Below are 22,896 nucleotides of genomic sequence, written 5' to 3' on the forward strand. Positions count from 1 at the left end.
CGCTCCCCAGCCCCGCCCCTCATTGGCCCCGCCCAGACCGGCCCCGCCCCTCATTGGCCCCGCCCGGCCCCGCCCCGCCCCTCACTGGCCCCGCCCCGGCCCGGCCCCGCCCCCTCCCGCGGCGCCCTGCCCTCCCCTCCCGCCCCGCCCCGCACGGGCCGCCCTCCCCGCCGCTGCCCGCGGCCGCAGGAATCCCTGTCGCCCCGGGACTCAGCTGACAGCGGACAGACAATGGTATTTCCCATCAGCCTGGGTATCAGGAGCCGGCCTTATCCAGCGGTGTTTTTCTATTAGTCTAACACCCCATTGTCCACCCCTTATCACTGAAATGTTGATGTCATGCCTGGCTTGGAAGTGGTTTCTGCATCGCGGCGCTGGGATAGCTTCGCTTTAATTGGGGGGAGGGGGAGGGGTGGAGGAGCCCATTTATCAGAATTCTCATGAGAATTCACCCCTTTCCTCCTTCCAGTGGGGCCGCCGAGGGCGCCACGGTGGGGTGGGTTCCCAGCCACAATCCCTGGCCTTTCTCTCCATCCCTGCGTCTCCACCCGGCTGGCCTCCCTCGAAGTTAAAATGCTGAGGAGGGTGGCCAGGATGCTGTGGGCCGCTTTTGTCCCTCTTTGCTTTGGGCTGTGACCCCCGTCTGGTGAGCTCTGGGTGGGGAGGGGCCATGGCTCTCACTTCTTGGAATCTCCTGCAGCCTCTAAAGGCCCCACCCTGCCTGTTCTCAGTAGGATCTCGGTAACCGCCTGGGGATCAAACCAAAAAGGCGGTGGGCTGGGAAGGTCCAGTCTGAGAGCAGATGGAAAACTGAGACTGGACTTCATCTCCACTACATCTCCCCTCATCTCCAACAACTGCTGCCCCAAATTGTGCCAACTCCTAAGGAAAGTCTTAAAAATATGATCTGGGCTGTCTCTACTGTCCGCAGGGCTTCTCTGATACTCTTTGTTGGTTGTGGAGGCCCAAACATAGGAGACTACGTGTGTGTGTGTGTGTGTGTGTTTGTGTGTGCGCGCTGCGTGTTTGGTTATTGTAAAGCCCCTCTGAGAATCTGGTTAAGAGAGAAAGTGGTGGTGAGCTCTGGGATGGAGTGGGCCCTTGCTGCAGTATGCTTGGGCACATTGCTTAACTTTTCCTGGAGACCCGGGATCAAATCCCACATTGGGCTCCCGGTGCATGGAGCTTGCTTCTCCCTCTGCCTATGTCTCTGCCTCTCTCTCTCTCTCTCTGTGACTATCATAAATTAAAAAAAAAAAACAAAAAACAACTTTTCCAAGACTCCATCCCCTCATCCATTAAGCAGTACAGTAAGGTTGCTGCTCAAGGGATTGTCCTGGAATTACAACCATTAGGTGCTTAGCTGGGTGCCTGGCACACATATGCACACAGTAAATAGTGGCTGCTGTTAGTACAGCTATTTGTGGGCTTTGCACAAAGCCCTAGGTTTGCACAAACTGGTGAGCAGGGCAGAGGAGAGGAGCCAGTTCTCTCTTGGAGAGCGGGGCAGAGAGGAGGCGGTGGCTCCTGCAGGCTAGCTCAGCCCATGTTGGGCTACCAGGAGCAGAATGAGCCCACAGGGCCTCAAGTTCTTGCCTGAGCTTTCAACAGAAACTAAATGCATACTGTAAGTATTCAGAGACTAGTCTCTGTGGAGTCAACATTTATATATAAAGGGTCTGTCTTGAAGTGTTGCTGAGAAAATTGAATTTGGAATATGGTTGGCAAGCTCCAGGTGAAGGTAGTTTTGACCTGTGCCAAGTGGCCTCAACATAGAAACCCAACTGAACACACACACAAACCCTGCAAGCAGGTGCTGCTCTAAGCAAAAGCGTGGGGCTCAAGGCCTGCCTGATGACACCCAGAACACAGCAGAGCTCTCAGGCCACCAAGAGTCTAGTCACCTCCCCACGGCTCCCTCAGTCTGCTTCCAACACAGCTGTTGAAACCCTTCCCATCCACTCCCCCCTCCCCCAGGCCAATATCCTAAAGGTCAAGAGGTCCACTTGGGAACACCTTCCCACTTGGCTGGTTCTCGCCAGACCCCGTGAAGTACACGAGGGGGGAGTTCTATACTGATGTTCTACTAAGGAAGCTGGGCTCACAGAGTCTGAAGTCAAATGTAGGTCTTTTGAGTCCACAGCTAGGCCTTTTCCCACAACATCCAGTGACAGCAGACAAAGCATGTGGCTCTGTCTCTTAAGTACATATTCCTGGGATCAAAAGATGCATAGAGATTGGGGTCTACTTTGTCGCATGTTTACTGTGTGATCTTCGCTTGCAAGGAGCTTGCTGGGTTTCTCACATGCACTGCCAGCCATCCTTGGGGACCTTGGCCCGGAGACCAGGATGAAGAGAACCAGAGGTCCAGGGTAGGGGTGCTCTTCCTTGACTGCAATTCCAGACCACATGGTTTCTTCCTTCTCTTTCCTGACAGGCCTCTCCTTTGGTAGTTCCAAAGGCTGAAGGCTGAGGAGGAGAGGGGGCAGGAATAATAGGCTGTGCGAATGGGAAATTTGCCAGGGCTGCTTTAAGCCAAGCAAGTCTTCTCATCCCAGAGGCTTCAAAGGGCTCCTATGTGTCTCAAATCTGTCCTCCAAGGACTGGGTGAAATTCCACCAAATTCCATCGATCCCATTTTAAGGGCAAATATTTCCGTGTGGGCCAACACACAACTGTCATGAACACCTTAGTGTGAATGAGTAACTTTCGTGCTGTCTTCTAAGAGTGCAGGTAGCGACCCTAAGTACTGAGGGGAGAGGGCGCAAGAGGAAGGGGGTACAGAAACAGAAGACTTGCTACCCACTTGACATTCTTCCCCACTTGTCACTTTTTTTTTAATGAGTTGTTCCACATGTGGCACATGGATTCCTTTAGTTCCTTTGGTTCAAGGGAGCATTTGCTGGGTGTCCTGTGCTCAACCCACCATTTAGGCTTCCTGAGCTTTGATGGTCTCAGTGTGTGGTTTTTGGGAGGTTAGAGGGTGTAGCTGGGTTTCTTTGAAAATTCTTACATACATTGAAGTGTCCCTCCCTTCCCAGATAAACTGGAGTTTAGAGAGTTATCAGGGCTTTACCAATAGTGCTTAGCATACAAAGTCAGGTTCATCCCCTTTCTCCTTTCTCCCTCCTGCCTGTCCTTCACCTTTCACCTTTCTCCTTGTGGTCTGGGGGTTTACAGGTGAAATCGTCACTCACCCAAGAAGTCTGTAACCTAGAAGAGGAAATGATGGATTCTTCCTTGATCACGCACCCCCCCACACACACCAAATTTTAACTTTCACAGAGCATTTAATAGCACTTCTTGGGCTTGTCACTATCATTTGGTCTTGTGTCTGCCTCTAGATCACAAGCCCCCTCAGGGCAGGAACAGGTCACCTGTGTGTCCATGCCCATCCCCAGGTCTTTGCACAGGGCTGGCACACAGAGAGTGTTCAGCAAATATGGGCTGGATGAATGTCTGAGCTGATGAAGACTGGGGTGCTCATCAAAGACCAACAATTCTGGGGGAGAATGAACTGTGTCTGGATTTTAAAAAATTTTTATTTTATTTATGAGAGACACACAGAGGCCAGAGACCTAGGCAGAGGGAGAAGCAGGACCTGGTGCAGGACTTGATCCCAGAACCCCAAGATCACAACCTGAGTCAAAGGCAGATGCTCAATCACTGAGCCACTTAGGGGCCCCTGTGTCTGGAATTTCCAAGGAGGTTTTGTTAGGGGAAACCCAGTGAGCATGAACTCAAGCAGGGAGGGTTTGCACAGCCAGGTGCCAGCCGGGTTTCTTTCCATATCACAGCCTCCTCCTCAGGAGCCAGAAGAGATGCTGAGGAGGGAGCATCCCTGAAGCCACTTTTAAGGAAGGAGAGGAAAGACCCTTAACCTGAGCACCCACTGGGTACCAGCTGCTCACCTTGGCACCTCTCAGCTCTCTTACCAAAACTCAAGTAGGGGAAGCTAAGTTTCTAAATAACCCACCTCCACAGCCCCATTCCCCTCCCCGCCCCCCCAGCAGAGGAGACAGACACGCTGGGTGGGTTAAGAACTTGCTGGAGAGTGTGGGGTTTGCCCCAGGCCTGAGCGACAGCTGACACCCCCAGCCAGTTGTCTTAGGGTCCCAGAGAGGCCTTTCTCTCTCTGCTAGCACTTCCTCTGTGCTTCCGCACCATCTTCCTCGTCTGTCCCTCCGGGGCTCCTCCCTGGCTCCGGGGGTCTGCTGCCTGTGGCCGGCCTCCCCTTTATCTTGTCTCCCCGTTTCCACGCTATCAGCCATTATCTGGCGCTCTCCCACCCTGGCCGGGCAGGGCAGGAAGCCGGCCTGTGACTCTCCTCTCTTTACTCTCCATCCTCTTCCTTCTCCAGAGACAAAAGCAAAAACAGCCTGTTAACAGATCTGCCGTTTCCCTTGGCTCCCTGACTCCCATTTCCCACTCTCATTTTTTCACAGGCTCCACTTTTCCACCTCGGGAACCCCTGCACCCCGAGGCCCCTGAGCCCAGGGCTGTCACTTCCTCAGGGACCGTCTGCCAGGAGGTCGGCACCGGTAGACCCAAGGCTGTCCCCTCTGCAAAGCCCCCTGCTCCCTTTTATCCTTTTGAGATCAGCCCTGCCCAGCTGGTCGTCTGGCTGTCTGCGCCGGTGGGGCGGGCCGGTGCTCTGGCCTTGCTCATTAGCAGGCTGGCTGTGGCTCTGATTATAGCCATGTGAGGGGGGTGTTTTTGGTCAAAGAGCATCACGCATCCATTTATTATGTCGCCATTCACTCAGACATTTACCGTGCACTTCCTACGCTGCTGCTGGAGACCCAGAGATGAGCAAAATACGACCTCTGCCCTCAAACAGCCTATAATTTGTGGGGAGTAGGGAGGTCATTGGACTGAGTTAAAGTGCTCTATCTAATGCGTGGTAGCGATTGCTAAGTGCAACAAGAGGGGGTGAACACAAGAGGCTCTGAGAGTTCCGAGGAGAGAGAGATGGACGCTAACAAGGGGAGCTGATGCTTATCAGCGTTCTCCACACCAGCCCAGCCCCAGCCAGCCGCCAGCCACTGCTAAGCACTTCATAGTCCCCTCTTTCCTCCTCCTGGCAAACCCGTGCAGCAGGTGTGATTATCATCCTCAATTTGCAGACAAGAGGCTGAGGTTTAAGGAAGTGAGGTAATGGGTCCATCACCTGCAGTCATGGCTAGAGCCTCCTTTCCCTTCGAAGGCCCAGTTCAAATACCAGCTTCATCCCCACTCTCAAGCCCCTTGGTCTATACAGCACACCAGCACGCAGGGAGGGAGAGTGAGCTCTGGAGAAATCTCTCTCTGGCTCAAGATGTTTAAGAGCACTGAGTCTCTGTTTTACTCATCTGTAAAGGAAGGTACTAACAGTACCTTCTCCTAGGTTCATTGTGGGGTTTATTTCTTTTTAAAGATTTTATTTATTTATTCATGAGAGACACACAGAGAGAGGCAGAGACATAGGCAGAGGGAGAAGCAGGCTCCATGCAGGGAGCCTGGTGCAGAACTCAATCCCAGGATCCTGGGATCATGCCCTGAGCCAAAAGCGGATGCTCAACCACTGAGCCACTCAGGTGCCCCTCATTGTGGGTTTTAAAGAAACTGTGCATACAGTGTGTTTACACAGTGACTGCACAGAGTATATAGTAGATAAATATTAGCCATGAGCATTTTGGTCATTACTATTACTACTACAGGAAAGTTATTAGGGGGTGACGTTTCACAGGAGAGTGACTTAGGAGGCAGATTGTCAGGGTTGATATAAATTCTGCATCTGTTTTTCAAAGACCATGCAACACTTGCCCTGGGCATCATCATCTCAGGCAAGAGAACCTGCACTGTGTAGGATCCAGAATTTGTCTTCCTATTTTTCTTTCAAGTTTACTGTAAGTCTCCCCAGTGATAAAACAAACAAACAAACAAACGAAAAACCTGTTAATTTCAAAGTCATAAAAAAAACAAAGTCATCTGGGTCCTTAAACCTGAGTCCCTTCTCTTGTGATTATTGAACCCCCGCCCTTTTTTTTTTTTTTACCATAGTGAAGTATACATAACTGAAACTCACCGTTTTAGTTAAAGTACAGTTCAGTGGCATTAGGTACGTTCACATTACTGTGCAGCCATCACTTCTGTTCATCTCTAGAACTTCTTCAGCAGCACAAACAGATACTTTGTCCCCACTGAACACTAACTGCCCACTCTCCCTCTCTCACAGAGCCCCTGGCAATCCCCATGCTGCTTTCTGCCTCTCTGAGCTTGACTTCTCTGGGTATCTCATATAAGTGGACTCATATAAGATTTTTCCTTTTCTGACTGGATATGCCACTCAGCATAAAATTCCACAGGGAACCTTCATGTTGTAGCATGTGTCACGATTCCCTTCCTTTTTTTTTTTTTAAGATTTTATTTATTTATTCATGAGAAACAGAGAGACAGAGAGGTAGAGACACAGGCAGAGGGAGATGCAGGCTCCATGCAGGGAGCCTGATGCGGGACTCAACCCCGGGGCTCCAGGATCATGCCCTGGGCTGAAGGTGGCGCTAAACCGCTGAGCCACCCAGGCTGCCCGATTTCCTTCCTTTTTGGGGCTGAATAATATTCCATTGTATGGCTAGACCACACTTTGTTTATCCATTCGTCTGTTCATGGACCCTTGGGTTGTTTGTACCTTTTGCTATTATGAATAATGCTGCTACGAACATAGTGTACAAATATCCTTTCAGATCTGTGCTTTCAATGGTCTTATGCACATATCTAGAAGTAGAGTTTCTGGGTCAAATGGTAACCTGATGTTTAATTTTTTGAGGAACCATCGTACTGTTTTCCATAGTGGTTGCATGATTTCACATTCTACCAGTAGCACATAGGGTTCCTGCATATTCACATCCTCATCAACTGCCTCAAAAGACAGTTTTTCTTTATGAGGGGTTAGGGTGCAGAGTGAATGGTCTTTTATCCAGAGTTCAAATCCTCTTGTGTCCTTTAAAACTGGCCTAGCCTGGCCCTGAGACTCAGCCAGTCTAAGGCTGCTCCTTCTTCCCCTAGGCATTTGCCTTCAGCGGTCTGGATCAGCCACTGGCCCAGCCGTCAGCACATTGACCGGCTTCCTGCTGGCTTTGCTCTGAAGGATGCTAACCATGGGGTTTCCTCGCTGATTGCTCATGAGGCGCCTCCTGCCCTGAATGGGCACAGACGCCGACAGCACAGGGGGACTCCACTCCCTTTCTCAAGGAGGGTGAGTTATTGGAGGGAATTCTGGCTCCCTGACTAGTTAAATCATCTCTTGACTCAGACAAGAGCCCTTTGCCCCACAAGAGAACATTACTCATCCCGGCACCCGCGGGACCAGGCTCTATGTCAGGGGAAAGTGCCGCTCCTATTCCCCTCGCTCAGAAACTCATAAATCATCCCTTTAGAATTTCAACTCTTCAGATAGAAAAGGAACAGCTGGCCAAGCCAGGTCTCCCAAGTGCTGCAACACTTTTTTCTGGGTGGGTGCTGGGGGTAGCCTCAGAGGATCTGGGGACTCCAGATGCCAGGACTCTGCTCAGGCCTCCATTCAAGCCAGCCAACTCTCCCACTGCTGGTCCATGTGAGACAGAAGGACTTCAGGTCCGGCATCCTCCAGGACTTGAATGGTCATGGAGGGAGTTCATGGAAAGCCCAAGTGTTCTGTTTGTGGTGGCCACCCTGCCCCTAGACCAGCACTTACTTGGTCATGGCCAGACTCAATATTTGTTGTACAAATGTTGAAAACCTCTCCCCTGAAGTAATATGGTTCTTTCTGTGCCTCAACTTCCTCATCTGTAAGATGGAAGAAAGACTGGACAATCTCTATGGCTCCTTCCAACTCTAACATTCTATGACACCAGTGGTCCAAGAGCTCCTTGTGGATTGGCTATAAGTCAACATTACCTGGTGCTGAGGTTTGTTTGGCTGTTTCAATGGGAGCAGAAGATTGGATGACCATGCTGGAAGGTCCATAAACTGTGAAGATAGCACCAGATGCATGAACACTTTTCAGAACCAACCTGCTTATGTTTTTGCTATGTTTTTTAGAGAGGCACAGCTGGATTCATAGACAGATAAGGATCCTTTCCTAACAGTGTGAGTGTATAGTGTGCCCATTTAGTGTGTCTATTTTGAAGCTCAGGAATTCTGATGGGAGACATAGCTTAGTGTTGATACCATTGCTCCCAGCACACCTTTGAATGTGAGACGCAGGTTAACCAGGTGGTCATGGCGAGTAATAAGGAGCTCCAGATTATAATTTTGACCACGGCTGCAGGCTGATCTCACCATGAATTCTCATTGACTAGCCTTCAAATGTGAGCTGCAGGCCCCCACATCTCCTAAGGGATTGAAATAAATCATTCCACCACTGGGTAAATAAAGTCTATCAATGGGTCCAGGAATCTGAGCTGATGGAGGGGAAAAAATACTGGATGAGGAACCAGAACACTTACCCACTAATTGGCTGGGTGACTTGGCAAACAGAATGGATGGAGATGTTCTCTGCCCCTGCCCCCTTAACCCCACATGAGGTCCAGCAGTGTCTGATGTCCCAAACATTTCACTTTTACTTCACCTTGTCTGAGTTGGATTTTGGTCATATGCAGCTAAAGGAGTTGCAAAACAGAAGACCACCTCACCTCTAGCACTCCACTGACTATTTTATTCATTAAAATAAATGTATTGAGGAGTACCTGGTGGAGTTGTCGGTTGGGCATCTGACTCTGGTCTCGGCTCAGGTTGTGATCTCAGGGTCTTGAGATCAAGCCCTGTGTTGGGCTCTGCACTCAGTGTGGAGTTGGTCTGAAACTAAATAAAAGAGAAGAAATAAAATCCTTTTTTTTTTTTTAAAGAAGGAAGATAAGGAATTAACAACTGCTGAGTGCTTACTATCTGCCAGGAACTGTACACATGTTCTCTCATTTAGTATTCACCATAGCTCTTTGAAATACGGGTTAGCCCTCCATTTCACAACTGGGGAAACCAAGGCACAGGGAGGCTATGTAATTGGCTCAAGTCCACAGAGTTAGTAAGAATCAGAGGTAGGGTTTGGATTCAGAACTGTCTGATTCCAGCACTCTGGATTCTCTTCCTCACAGGGGATAAAGTTTTTAGTCACAAATGGTCCCCCCAGCATTTGTTATTATTTATTTATTTATTTATTTATTTATTTATTTATGACAGACACACAGAGAGAGAGAGAGAGAGGCAAAGACACAGGCAGAGGGAGAGCAGGCTCCATGCAGGGAATCCAATGTGGGACTGGATCCCGGGTCTCCAGGATACATCCTGGGCTGAAGGTGGCACTAAACTGCTAGGCCACCGGGGCTGCCCCCCTCCCAGCATTTTTATGTTGGTAAGGAGACATCCCACTGGACCTGGGCTGACTTTGAAGGCAGAAGTCTAGCCAGGCTATCCTGTCACTCAGTTCCTCATCAGCCATCCTCAGAGGCTGTGCCACTGTTGCTCTCCACAAATGCTATGTTTTATTAATGTAAGAAGCAATTCTTAAGCAACTGAGTTCTTTCTCCACTGGCTTTTGAAAATCCTACTTCTGGCTCTCTGTTTCTATCATGTTTTAATATCCTGTCTGGACTTGGGTTTCAAACTTGGGTGGGATGTGACAGAGATGAAGACTGGGGAGAAAAACCATGCTACCTCTGAGAGGTGCATACTGGACTCCTAGTGTAGCCCTAAGAAGGATGGTGAGTTGCCTTGATCCTACTAATAGTGATTGCTTGTGGAACCTCTGCTACATGCCAGGCACTTTCTATAGCTTTACTACTCTTTTTGCAAGATGTTATTGACCCCATTTTATAGGTTTCAAAATAGAGGCCCAAAGATGCAAAATAACTTGCTCTGCTTTGAGATGGTTTCAAAGTCCGTGCTTATTCTGACATACTATAAGGTGTATTAGCATGGCCTAGGGAAGCCTGGGGGTTCCTGCATAGGTGAAGATTATCCCTTGTTCAAGACATAGCCAGGTTCCAACAACTGGACCAGGCAGGCCAGGCCAGCAGTGGGGTCTGCACCATTGGGAGATCTGGAACTTAGCTAAGGCCCCTCCTTTGACCACTGATTTCTCTGATGCTTCATTGCAGTTTTCACAATCCTCAGTCATGTCAATGCAGCATCCTCACCATGGTGAAAAAGCCACTACTTTTGGAAAATGTGTTCAGAGAGTACTAGCCCTTCTGTTCTTCAAAATGAATGTGTTAGATCCACCATGATTGTACAAGGTCTTTTAAATCTCAGAGTTCCCTCTGAGAGGAGGCTCCAAATGTTCACCCTTGGGACTCCAGAGGCTGAAAGTCCAGTCATCCAACGCCCCTCCGCAGAAACTCCTGTGGAGCTATCCAAGGTCCTGCAAATGCTTTGACCTGTGCTCTGTTTAATCAACCATCTCTCTACCTGTGTTCTTGCCCTTCTTCCCTTTCCTGGCTTTGGACCTCACAAAACCTTTCCTGTGTAACTTACCCTTATTTTCTAGGCCCTGCTCACCTGAGCTCACCTGACTCTGTCCATGATAATCTTGACTCCAAGCCTCCAAGCCAGTCCAGGGGTCACTCTTAACTACCATTGTCCCTGCTGATTATCAGCTGACCCACCTGCCCAGCACTGCACACATTTCTATCCCCTACCTCCTCACAAAGCCACTTGGTTTCTTGGGTGCCTATTCATCTGATAGACTTCCGAGAGACAATTTATTGACTTTTTTCCATTCTTCTTTCTTGGCCCCATACCTAGCCATTTATGAAATGATTCCTGGAATTAGAGCAGTGGGGATACTTAATAAAGCCCATAACTTGAGGAGGCTTGTGGTTCTGGCCCATGATATGGTCACATCTACTCTGTCTCTCAATACATACTGATACAATTGATTCTTCAAGGAAAATCAGCTAGAAAAATAGCTTCCATTAAAATGCACCACCTTGCTTTCTCATGAGAACTAGAGTTCTGGTGTTCTAGTTTGGCCTTGCCCCTGACCAGCTGTGTGACCTCAGGCATTTAAACCACGTATCTCTTTATACTTTCTGTCACTTATTTGCTTTCTCATCAGATATTTACTGACCATGTATCATGCATTATGCACTAGGTACCCGGGATGCTACTAGGAGAAGGATACAGTTTTAAAGAACCCACAGTCTAATCCTGGAGACCAATATGTAAATGGTTAAAGCAAAAGTAATGTGATAAATTATTATAACAGTAGGGACAACATGCTAAGGGAAAACACAGGCCACATCTGCACTTGCTGTTCTGTCTGCTTAGAAGGCTTTCCCCCTAGGCACTTGTATGACTCACATCCTCACTTCTGCAAGTTCTTTGGTCAATGTCATGTTATCAGAGAGGCCTTCCCTGACCACCCTATTTGAAAGAGGAAACCCACCCTTAGCCTGGCACCTCCCTGTATCTCTCTTCTGCTTTATTTTTCTCCAGAGCATTTATCATCCTCTGGCAGGAAAGGGTGCGTTCATCTGTGAAGTGGAAGACTGAGCCAATGATCAGTGGTGGGTTGAATGGTGGCCCCAAAAAGTTCTGTCCATGTCTTAGCCCCCAGAACCTATGAATTTCCTCCTTTGGAAAAAAGGTCTTTGCAGATGTACTTAGGTTAAGGATCTTGAGATGATGTCATCCTGGATTAGCTGGTGACAAGTGTCCTTATTAAAGACAGAAGAGAAGACACGGACACACAGAGAAGAAAGCCACATGGAGGCAGAAGCAGAAAGTGGAGTAATACAGGCACCAGCCAAGGAACATCTAGAGCCACCAGCAGCTGGAAGAAGCTAGGAGGGGTTCTTTTCTAGAGCCTTCAAAGACAGCACAACTCTGCAGAAATCTTGACATCAGACTCTGATCTTCATAACTGTGAGAGAATAATTTTCTGTTGTTTAAGTCACCAAGTTTGCGATCATTTGTTATGACAGTCACAGCACAGGAATTCAGTGTCTATCTATATTATCTCTATGATCATCCTCAGGCTAAACAGTCTGAAGCCTAAGTAGTTAGGACTATGAATACCATTCAACAATACCAATCTTTTAAATGATTCATCAGCTGTATTAGTGGAAGTACACATAATTTGGGGAGAACATTGGGTGCTGTTGGCCACCTACATGAGCCACATTGGGTAAATATGCATAGCAAGGGGTGGTCTCTTGCTGTTCCCAGGATGAAAAGAAAGATACATGGTCATCTGTGCGGGGACAGGGACACCCACCGGCCATGCCCACAAATTAAAAAAAGGGACACTTTAACTACAGCATGGTTTCTATAGAAGAAAAGTGAGGGGAAAACCCCCAAATTTCTATAGGCAAATAGTTATACAAGCCATACAACATTTTTACTTTAGAAATCCTATGCAGGTGTGTCTGGGTGGTTTAGTCGGTTAAGCGTCCAACTCTTGGTTTCGGCTCAGGTCATGATCAGGGTTGTTGGATGGAGCCCCGCATCAGGCCCTGCACTGGGTGTGGAGTCTGCTTAAGATTCTCTCTCTCCCTCTCCCTCTGCCTTTCACCTCATTCTAAAATAAAGAAATCTTTGGGAAAAAATCCTATTCAAAAGTTTGTATTTCTAGACTTTGGGAATAGTATATTAGGATAGCATATCTAGTATATTAGTATAGTATGTTAGAAATATACTCTATTTCTAAATGCACTCATACATGCATGTAAATCCCTTGAAAAAGATCTGTAAGGACATGTGCTCAGCTGATAGCATCAGCCACCCTTGGGAGGGCACAGAGATGGAACAGAGTTCAAAAGGCATTTTCACTTCATCTGCTTGTTTGAATCTTTTTACAATAATTCAGGCCATTTAAAAAATTTTTTTTAAATTTCAACAACAACCAAGATGAAACAAAATGCCCCCAGCTGAGAGCATGATGTGATTACTGGTGGCCTTGCAGCCAGCCTGGTGCAAGTGGGGCGGGAGGTGGGGTTTGGTGTTCTCTGACGCTCCAGCCTCAAAAATTTTGCCTCTACAGCAAGTTCTTCTCTGGTTCCTCGTCATTGTGATGGGGCCTTGATGTGAGACCGATGAATGGACAGAGTCCTAGCACCTAGTGTTCTGGACAGAGAGGCTGTTCTGGCAAGCCAGTGAGGCACTTTCCTTTGATCTTCGTTCTGGTAGGCAGTCTGGGGACTCGCTTCTTGTAGCAAACCCTCACTCGCAGTGACAGTCCTCCACCCTGTTTCTGAGGAATAGCCAGTAACGGTTCCACCCCAGCCCACTCCACCCTGGAGGCCATTTGGGTAGGTTGAGGGTGGAAGCATCTCATTCAATGTGGCATTGGATGTGCACCCTGGGGGGCTACAGTGAAGGTCCTCAGAGAGAACAGATGCCATGGGGCATGCATGGAAGGCCCTTGTCATCCGTCCCTCCAGCCTACTGGGGCCTCAGGAGGGGAGGTAGCTCTTTGCCTCTCCATCAGGTGCTGGCCAGGGGCTCAGGTGGTCTGAGGATCACAGGACACCTGGATCACAGAAGCGCTACTGGGAAGGCGGAGAAGACTCAGGCTGCCACTGGGGGAGAATTCTAAAAGTGTGCATTTACTAATATAAATTATTTATTATATGTTGGCACAAAGGATAAAATGACCTGAGAATACAGCAGACGGGCTCCTTAGGGCTCCTTCAGTGAACAGAGAGGTCTCATTTGTAACCAATGTCTGTTGCTGATAAACCAAATGATACAATACTGAAAAAGAGGACTTTTTTTTTTTTTTCTCAGAAAACTCTCCAACTCCTTCTCCCACTCCCTACTTCTGTGCGTTGGTACTTTTCTTAGCAAATATTATATGTGTGGAATAAAGGAATCAGGCCAGAACTGTCACAGGCAAGGGGAGCCTAACGAGACATGACGACTACATGTAATGTGGTCTCTTGGACTGGAAGTCTGGAACAGAAGGACATTAGGTAAAAACTAAGGAAATCTGAATAAACTATGGACATCAGTTAATAATAATGTATCAGTATTGGTTCTTTCATGGTACCAAGTGTATCATATTAATGTAAAATGTGGACAACAGGGGAAACTGGGTGGGGGTGTATGGAAACTCTCTGTACAGTCTTTTCAACTTTTCTGTAAATCTAAATCTATTCTAAATTTTTAGTAAATTTTTTTGTTTAAAAAAAATCAGGCCTGGGCGCCAGGGTGGTTCAGTCAGGCACCTGCTTTCAGCTCAGGTCATGATCTCAGGGTCCTGGGACCAACCTTCATGTCAGGCTCCCTGCTCAGCTGGAACTTGCTTCTCCCTCTCCCCTTGCCGCTCTCTCCCACCCTCATTCTCTCTCTCTCTCTCTCTCTCTCTCTCCAATAATAAATAAATAAATAAATAAATAAATAAATAAAATCTTTAAAAAAAAAATCAAGCCTGACCTGATTTAATGGATGCCCATGCCAAATGAAGATTGCAGGTGGTAGTTGGGGGGAGGTGAGTAGAATTTGGAATGTAAGGGATTATGATGAGTTTATTTGAAGTAAGATTGGAGTGCTTTGCCCTAAACATTCTTCCTCCATTGTTGTAGTTGACTCATATAACTGTGTGCAATATTAATATTTCCACTTTACAGATGGAGAAACCAAGCTCAGAGAGGTTATATGGTTTCCCACCACGAGCCCCAGTTTGTGTTTCTTTTGCTCCTATAGTCTGGTTAATTTCCCAAATTTACCATTTCACTTTGTGTGTCAGTGTCTGCCAAGCACTCTGTCCCTCTTTTTCTCTGCCTGATAAATTGTCCATCTTTTTCCATCCTTTTAAAACCTCCTCAGATGGGGCATCTGAGTGGCTCAGTAGGTTGGACATCCGATTCTTGATTTTAGCTCTGGTCGCGATCTCTGGGTAATGGGATCCAGTCTGCTTGTCCCTCTCCCTCTGCTCCTCTCTCCACTACCCTCCCACTCTAAAATAAATAAATAACATCTTACAATATAGAATTTCTTCAGGTTTCACCTCCTCTGAGAAGTCATCCTTGATGTTCTCACGTAATTAATCATCCTATACTCTGTGCTCCTTCTGAACCCCCCCAAAATGAATTATTTCCTCGAAATTATCTGTCTGTGCATTGGACTATGAGCAAACTGATGGCAGGGGCTGTGCCTTTTTCTTTTTTTCTTTTAAGATTTTGTGTACTTATTTGAGAAAGAGAGTGAGCAAAGAGAGCACAAGCCAGGGGAGGGGCAAAGGGAGAAGGAGGAGCCGATTCCCTGCTGAGCAGGGAGCCTGATGTGGGGCTCAATCCTGGGACCCTGGGATCATAATGTGAGCTGAGGGCAGACCCTTACCTGACTGACCCCCCTGTCCCCCACCAGGTGCACGGGACTGTGTCTTTTTCATCTTCAAATCTACACTGTCTGGCTCAGTACCTGGCACACAGTGGCTGGGCAGTCTGTATCTCTTGAATTGAATGAAGCTAATATGAAACCATTATTCATTTTCTCAGGCTGCCATAGCAAATTACTATAGACCAGGTGGCTCAAACAGTAGAAATTTATTTTCTCATAATTCTGGATGCCGGAAGCCTGAGAATGAGGTGAGGTTGGTTTCTTCTGAAGCTTCTCTCTCTTGTCTTGCAGATGTCATCTTCTGCCTGGGTCCTCACATGGCCTTCTCTCTGTACATGTCCATGTTCTAATCTCCTCTTATTAAGACACTAGTCATATCAATTAGGGCCATCCTCATGACCTCACTTAACTGTAGCTATTTCTTTGAAGACTCTAACTTCAAATGCAGTTGTATTCTGAGGTCCTGGGTATTAGGATTTCAACACAGGAATTTGGAGGGGACATACTCAGGCCATAGCTAAACTAGAGCAGGCTGTGGGGCTGGAAGGTGGTGGAGACCTCAAGTGTTCACCACTTAAAAGGGGCAGGTGAAATGTGTGCAAAGGCCTGAACATCACTCAGCTGTTGTCCCGAGGGCATTGCTGCTATTCAGGGACAGAGGATGTGAGAGGGGCTTGGGTTGGGAAAACAAGCTGAGGGCGTGAGATGAAGGAGCCACAGAACAGGCTTGTTTTTATTTATCACCACTAACAATTGCTTCAGCCAGAAGAGGGATCCTGGAAGCCTCCGGTCTGTGCTCTGCTTTCTGGCCTTGACCTCCTGGCTATCATGCTCACAGTCTCCCTCTCTTGCTCCTTTTTCTCTCACACTGTTACTTTCGCCTGGTCCAGCCCACACAGCATGCAACATCTTCAAGGCCTTGTGCTCTGGGGCAGGGGGAGGCCTCGGAATGGAATTTCAGACTAAACTTGCACTGGCAAGCCACCTTCCAAGGGCAAGGAGATGCCTCGGGCAGCAGCTGCAGCCGCCCAGGGAGAGCCAGAAGGTTCTAGCTGCTTGTTGTGCATTGGAGGGGATGGTCCTGACAACCAGGCCAGTCTGAGGAAGGGCCTGAGAGCCCCAATCCTGAGGGTCCAGTTGTCTAGGACCCCGGGAATGCACAAGGACATTCAGAGGACTAGAGGCAGCCGAACAACAGTTGGTTTTGTGCCATTAACATTGCTACTTTGCAAATAAGGGTTTGTTTTGTCAGGGGGTGGCTATTTATTGAGCATGTGGCAAATACCATCTAATTGGTGCTTAATAATCTAGAGTTTCCTCACAGATATCCCTCCATTTGGTCTGCACAGTAAGGGGTGCCCATACCCCCATCTTGTTGGTGAAGACACTGAGAGTCAGCACAGTGGAATAATGCTCCCAGGGTTGCTCAGTTGTTAGGTGGTGCGTTTGCAGCTGGGAACCAGCCCTTTGGCTGCCAAGGGGTGTTCTATGCCTGCACAGGCTCATTTGATCCCCCCAACAACCCTGACAGGAGAGTCCAGTGCATTTCATTTCTCAGGTGAAGCTGACACTCGGGGATTATGTGAGTGGTCAAGATCATGCAGGTGGTTGGTGGCAGAGTTGACTTAAATGGATTCTCCTGACTTCAGATCTCGGGCACTTTTTCCTCCATCACATCACCATTCCTGGGACAGGTGGGACCCAGTAGGTTTGGGACCAAGCCCTGTCCTCAGTGTGATTACAGTGTGGCTTCTTGAGACCAATGGTGGCTGGAAGGGCAGAGAGTATGTGCACTGGCCAGGGGACTAGCCCACGCAGTCCCTGCCCCAGCTGCCACATCTCCTCAATGAGCCAGGGACTGTGCTGGCTGCAGCTCTTGAGCCTACAACCATAGGAGCACCTAGCCTTTCCCCAACACTTTCTGCTGGGGGTGACCACTCCTGGAAAGAGGCATGCATCATGGGAAAATAGAACATGGGCTTGGGAGTCAGAGCCCAAGTCCAAATTCTGATGCTGCCACCGATGAGCTGCTTGACCTTGTGGGTGTTAATTAATTTCTCTGAACCTTAGTTTTTCCACCTGTGAAATGAATGCAATGATGCCTATTTTGTAGGCCTGCCTTGGGGATGAAAATGGGATCACGTATATCAATTATCTGGCGCTACACTTGATGGGTAGTAGAAGCTTAGTAAATGGCAACTAGTAATACCTTGATTAGCATGGTGGGGGCCAAGTCCCTGATGTACAGTCCTGAGAAAATGTGTTGGCACCTGTGGCTCAGGATGAGCCTGCCTCTCTGTACACCTGTCCTCCCTCCTTGCTGACCATGGCTCAAATTCAAAGGCTGTGTGAGCACTGGTTATAGCTGTAGGACCTCGGGTGAGTTAGTCACTTCTCTCTCTCCTCTCCCTTGTCTGCAAGATAGGAATGATAAAAGTGACCCACAGAGTTGTGAGAGTCAAATGAGGCATGCATGTAGAGATTCGACACAGAACAAGTTTCTAAATAATCATTACCCTCATTATTGTTTGATGTGTTAGCTTCACAATCTGGCCTGGGGGTTCATGCTGGGAGGATGGGGGTCTTGTTTCCGTTCAGCAGGAAAAGTGCCAAAATTGATTGGTGAGGTGTGCAAAAAGTGGATTAGGAGCATGAAATCCATGAGTTTTCCTTTCTCGAAGGAGGTGATCTGTAAGATCCTATTAGTCTAAAATGTGACTCTTCCCCACATTGAGTCTCAGTTGTCTTCTCTATCAATGAGAGAATTGAGCTGGCTGACCTCTGAATTCCTTTTTCGTTCCATCATTCTAGGATCCCAGTGACTCTGGGCCTCAGCTGAGCCAAACATTACCCCAAATGCTCCTCTACAAAAAGTTGGCCCCAGCCGGGAACAGGAAGGAAACCAGCTCCTGCCTGGCTCCTGCCTCTCCGGGTCCTCTGGGAAGCAGCTCCACGAGTCAGCAGGCAGTTCCTGATTGTCAGCAAGACTCCCTTCCAGCTTGCACACACACACCCATGGAGGGAGCCCTCACCCCAGGGCCGGGGTCCCAGCTTGGTGGTGAGCAGCAGGTGAGACTCCTTGCTGCGTTTTCCACCTCAGAGGCAGCGAAATTTTGCTCGAACTTTGTCTCAGGGGAGGCTGTTGAGTCTAGTGGTATGTCCATGACACCGGGCGCTCAGAGCTGTTCAGACCTAAGGAGCAATGGACCTTGACTGCCCAAAGGGCCTGTGAACAGGCCTTCGTCATCTTCCCAGAGGAGAGAAACATGGAAAATAAAGTGTGGTCTAGAGAGGAGAATTCACATCTGCTGTGCTTCCACTCTGTCGGCACTATGTGGTTTCTCAGAATATAAAGAGGAAGAAGACAAGGAGTCTACTGTCTAGGAGACAGACACGTTGCTTATTTTTTAGAAATTTTTTTTAATGTCTGTTTCCTCCAGCTCGAATATTTGCTGCAGGAGAGTGGCGATTTCCTGCATCCTGCTCACCAAAGTAGTCCCTGGAACTGGAAGTGTACCTTGCATGTGGCAGACATTCAGTAGATAATTGACTAACTTAATGGAACAATGACAAAATTACAGAATAAGAATGAAAGTGTGATCAAGGTTCTGGGAGAACAGTGGAGAAAGTAAAAGCCAGAGAGGTGACAATTGGACTGGGTTTTGAAGGATGAATAGGAGTTCATTAGGGAGTAAAGGTACCAACAAAGGTTTTTTTTTTTCCCCCTTTCAGTTAGACTTCATGATAAACTTCCTATCAATACTTATGAGACCCTTAAGGTCATGATAGAAGGTAAAGGTGTGAGCCACAGAGAAATTAGGATAAAAGGAGGAAGGGATATTAATAGCATGTCTTGGATGTCCCAGTGCCATGCCAGGCACTTAATGCATGAAATATTACTTATTCCTTCTAACCCTCCCATGAGATAGGCACTTGACATATGGGAGTGCAGACTCAGAGGGCTTTAGTAACTTGCTCTGGGCCTCAGAGCTCACTAGGGCTGGAGGCTGGATTAGACCCAGGGCTTTCCATCTCCAAAAGTCTTGTTCTTTCCTGGAAAGGCTGGCCCTCCTTCAAGGCAGAGGACCTGGTCATCTTAACCATGGAGTGAATATATTAAACACCCCTCCAGAATTAGAGCCTGGTCCTAAAGCTCCAGGCCCCAAGGCCAGATCTGGAAAATAAGGCTTTTTCATTAAAAAAAAAAAAAACAATTTTTTTGAGCCTGTGTCCTTTCTGCTCTGATTTCTCCCAGTCCACTCCTTTAGCCTCCACTGTCCTCCCATCAACACAAGGTCTCAGAAACACTCAGAAGCTCCAAGAGGAGGCTGGAGAAGCTCCATCCATCAAGACCTTGAAAGGCCCGGGGCGGGTTTGAGGGGCAGGAGAGAGGGTGGGATGGTGGTGGGGGGGTGGGAAGCCTAGTTGTCCCAGAAGGGAATCACAGCCTGGAGGTCCCTAGCCCCATTTCCCTGGAGGGGAGGGCCCGAAGTGTGGGGGTGGAAAGGGAGAGAGGGGCAGAGAAGGAGGGAAGATAAGCGGATGGTCATTTGTCTTTTTAATTGGCTCAAATGCTCGGAGGAGAGCTGCGCTGTTATCCCGGCTCGGCTCGGGGCTGGACCGGCTCCAAGCGCCAGGCTCTGGGCCGCGCAGTGCGGAGCAGCGGGGGGAGGCCCCTCTGCCCTTCACGGGGGGGGGGGGGGGGGGGGAGGCCTCTGGGAGGACGGGAGACAGGGTGGGAGGCAGCAACACGTGGTCAGACGCAGCTTTTGCTTCTCCGGCATTTCAGAAATTTAAAACAGTAATTCAGAGACTGAAATAGACATATTTTAAAGAATCCGTGGCATCTGGAGGCCTCCTGTGATTCATTCCTCTCTGCCTGTGGGTGGAGCCTGTCAGGGGTGTCTACGGGCAAGAGAGTTTTGGAGCGGTTTGAAACTTAGAGCCTTTCACTATTATTTATATTCCCCAAATGAATGAGACCATATAATGTTTGTCCTTCTCCGATCTACTTATTTCACTCAGCATAATACCCTCCAGGTCCCTCCACTTCGAAGCAAATGGTGGGTATTTGTCATTTCTAGTGGCTGAGGAATATTCCATTGTCTACATAAACCACATCTTTATCCATTCATCTGTCGATGGACACCGAGGCTCCTTCCACAGTTTGGCTATTGTGGACATTGCTGCTAGAAACATCGGGGTGCAGGTGTCCCGGCGTTTCACTGCATCTGTATCTTTGGGGTAAATCCCCAGCAGTGCAATTGCTGGGTCTAGGGCAGGTCTATTTTTAACTCTTTGAGGAACCTCCACACAGTTTTCCAGAGCGGCTGCACCAGTTCACATTCCCACCAACAGTGCAGGAGGGTTCCCTTTTCTCCACATGTTTCAAACAATCAATATTAATATTAATTAGGTTGACGGGGCCTGAGCTGACATAACCAGCATTTCAACAGGAGCTCTGAAAGAGGGGTCTAAAAAAAAAAAGAAAAAAAAACTTAGAGCCTTCTGTTGGTAATACTATGACACTGTTCTGCAGCTTTTCTTTTCTTTTTTATTTTTTTAATTTTTTTAGTTTCCATTTTATACTTATTTATTTCAGGCTTTCACCACACACTTGTTCATGGGTGCAGCAAGGAGAGGGACCCACAGAGCTGGAGTGGTGAGGGCTGGCCCTTTGGACTGAGCACTGGCAGAACTTGTAAGGGGATCTTGCCATCCTGCAGCCCCACATCTTGCTCTGAGATAATTCCATTAGTGAAGTGATCACACTTAAAACCCCAAATTGATGTGAGCTGAATGTCACTGAAAATGAAGTCGTTTAAAGTGGCCCAGTCTTGCTTTACTCCCAGTTCTTATGAGGGAGATCCACAGTGTGACCTGGCTGTAGAAGAGCAAGTCTAAGGACAGGTCTTCTAATTCTGCATCTGTGCGCTGGCTCCTCCATCTGTCCCACCCACAGAAGAGCTACACAGGCGGATGCCTGGTGTGGTGTGATGGTCCCCAGTGGTGATTGTTGGTTCAGCGTCTAGGGGACCGATGGATCAGGTCAAGTTTCCACTTAGAGCACATCTCAGCCTGGCAGGCATGTGGCTGAAGGAAGAATGCCCCCAGTGCACGGAGGGAAGGGTTCCCAGGAGCATGATGGATCCAGAGAGGGAGGGACATGGACAGGGAGGGGAGGAGGAAGGTGATGTGGTTCTAGTTGGGATCAGGATATTCGGAGAGCTGAGAGAGGAGATTGGCTGGGCCTGGGGATCCCTGGGTGGCTCAGCAGTTTAGCGCCTGCCTTTGGCCCAGGGCTCGATCCTGGAGTCCCGGGATCAAGTCCCACGTCGGGCTCCTGGCATGGAGCTTGCTTCTCCCTCCTCCTGTGTCTCTGCCTCTCCCTCTCTCTCTATCATTCATAAATAAATAAATAAATAAATAAATAAATAAATAAATAAATCTTAAAAAAAAAAAAAAAAAAGATTGGCTGGGCCTGAATGGCTGTTTGTGGGAGAGGGCCCTCAGGAAGGTGAAGCTGGCCTGTAATACTGGGTTCTTCATAACGGATAACTGGATAGACTCTATCTTTGACTAATGTATGTCTATTACCTCAATTCATTTAGGCCCAAAGCACCCAATTCAAATCTATGAATCCAAAGCAAAGAAGACACTTTGACTTTCACAAGGGCTCCCGCACCTTTGTCAAAAGGTAGCTGAGCTTCAGAATCCTCCAACTGGTGAGAGGGCAGCTTCTGGCCAACTGGGAGGCCCTCTGGCTTTGCCCTCCAGGCCCGAGCTCAGCTTGTTTACTGTCACCTGAACAAAACTCCTTCTCACTTCTGTTCCCTTACTGCTCAGCTGGCTTCCTGCTCCTGCACCTCACCCCCCAGAGCACTGGGCCTGGAGGAAAGGGGGAGGCAGCTGTCATCTCAGGAGTGGGACGAGTGTGACCCGAAGGAGTGGCTTGGCCCAATGGAGGGGAAGCGAATTCCTTCTGCGACCGGGCATCCAGAGGATGGAAGAAGAGACAGTGGGAAGTAGAAGGAAGTGGGTGGTGGGATGGTGTACCCCAGCCTCTTCTTGGCCACACAGCTCCTAGAGGGGCTGGCAGATTAGGCAGGGTGCGGGCAATAGGGATGCCATGGGGGCCTTTGCTCTGTGCCTTGTGGTGCAGTGGGAGGGACCGCCACTCAGGGTGACTGACCAGGGTGCCACGTCAGAGCAAAGCCTCCATTGCCCGGGATGATAAGCTGTGGAGAGGCTCTGGGTTAGTCCTGTGTGGTGGGGAAGGGACCCAGATGATGGGGCTGGCTGAGCCCTGCTGGGTGGGTGAGCCTCCAGGGAGGTGGCTGGGCTGAGGCTTAGGGATCACTCTGGCAGGATGGAAGGACAGTCAGACTCCCAACCAGGGCAGAGGTGGGGCTACATCAGCCCTGACCAAGCCCAAGACCGGATCAGTGATTTGTCAGCCCCAGATCAGGGTTCCAGTTCAAGGCAGGACCCAACCAGTGTAGACCCATGCGGAGGTAGAGAGAGAGCCTAGAGAATTCCAGACCCCACTGCAGGTTCAAGGGCCCAGTGCTCCCTCCTGCACATGAAGTGCAAGAC

At 48.6% G+C, this 22,896-nt stretch overlaps 1 long non-coding RNA gene across 15 annotated transcripts in view; it reads right to left on the reverse strand.

The window, feature by feature from the left end:
• LOC112669649 (uncharacterized) overlaps nt 1-14,455 on the reverse strand; it is a 41,611-nt gene extending 27,156 nt beyond the window's left edge. For 6 of the 15 annotated variants that reach the window (XR_003142413.2, XR_007405975.1, XR_007405972.1 and 3 more), the window contains exons 1-3: nt 14,395-14,455; nt 8,709-8,823; nt 7,918-7,989 (exon numbers count right to left, since the gene is read on the reverse strand). This is a non-coding gene — a long non-coding RNA (uncharacterized LOC112669649). Of the gene's footprint in view, nt 1-7,917; nt 7,990-8,207; nt 8,355-8,468; nt 8,622-8,708; nt 8,824-14,394 lie in introns of all 15 variants that reach the window. The other 9 variants (XR_004818553.2, XR_004818554.2, XR_003142411.2 and 6 more) reach the window with 4 other exon arrangements.
• Between the last annotated feature and the right edge of the window lie 8,441 nt (nt 14,456-22,896).

The sequence above is a fragment of the Canis lupus genome, chromosome 25, assembly GCF_003254725.2.
Source record: "Canis lupus dingo isolate Sandy chromosome 25, ASM325472v2, whole genome shotgun sequence".
In the NCBI taxonomy this organism is placed as follows: domain Eukaryota; kingdom Metazoa; phylum Chordata; class Mammalia; order Carnivora; family Canidae; genus Canis; species Canis lupus.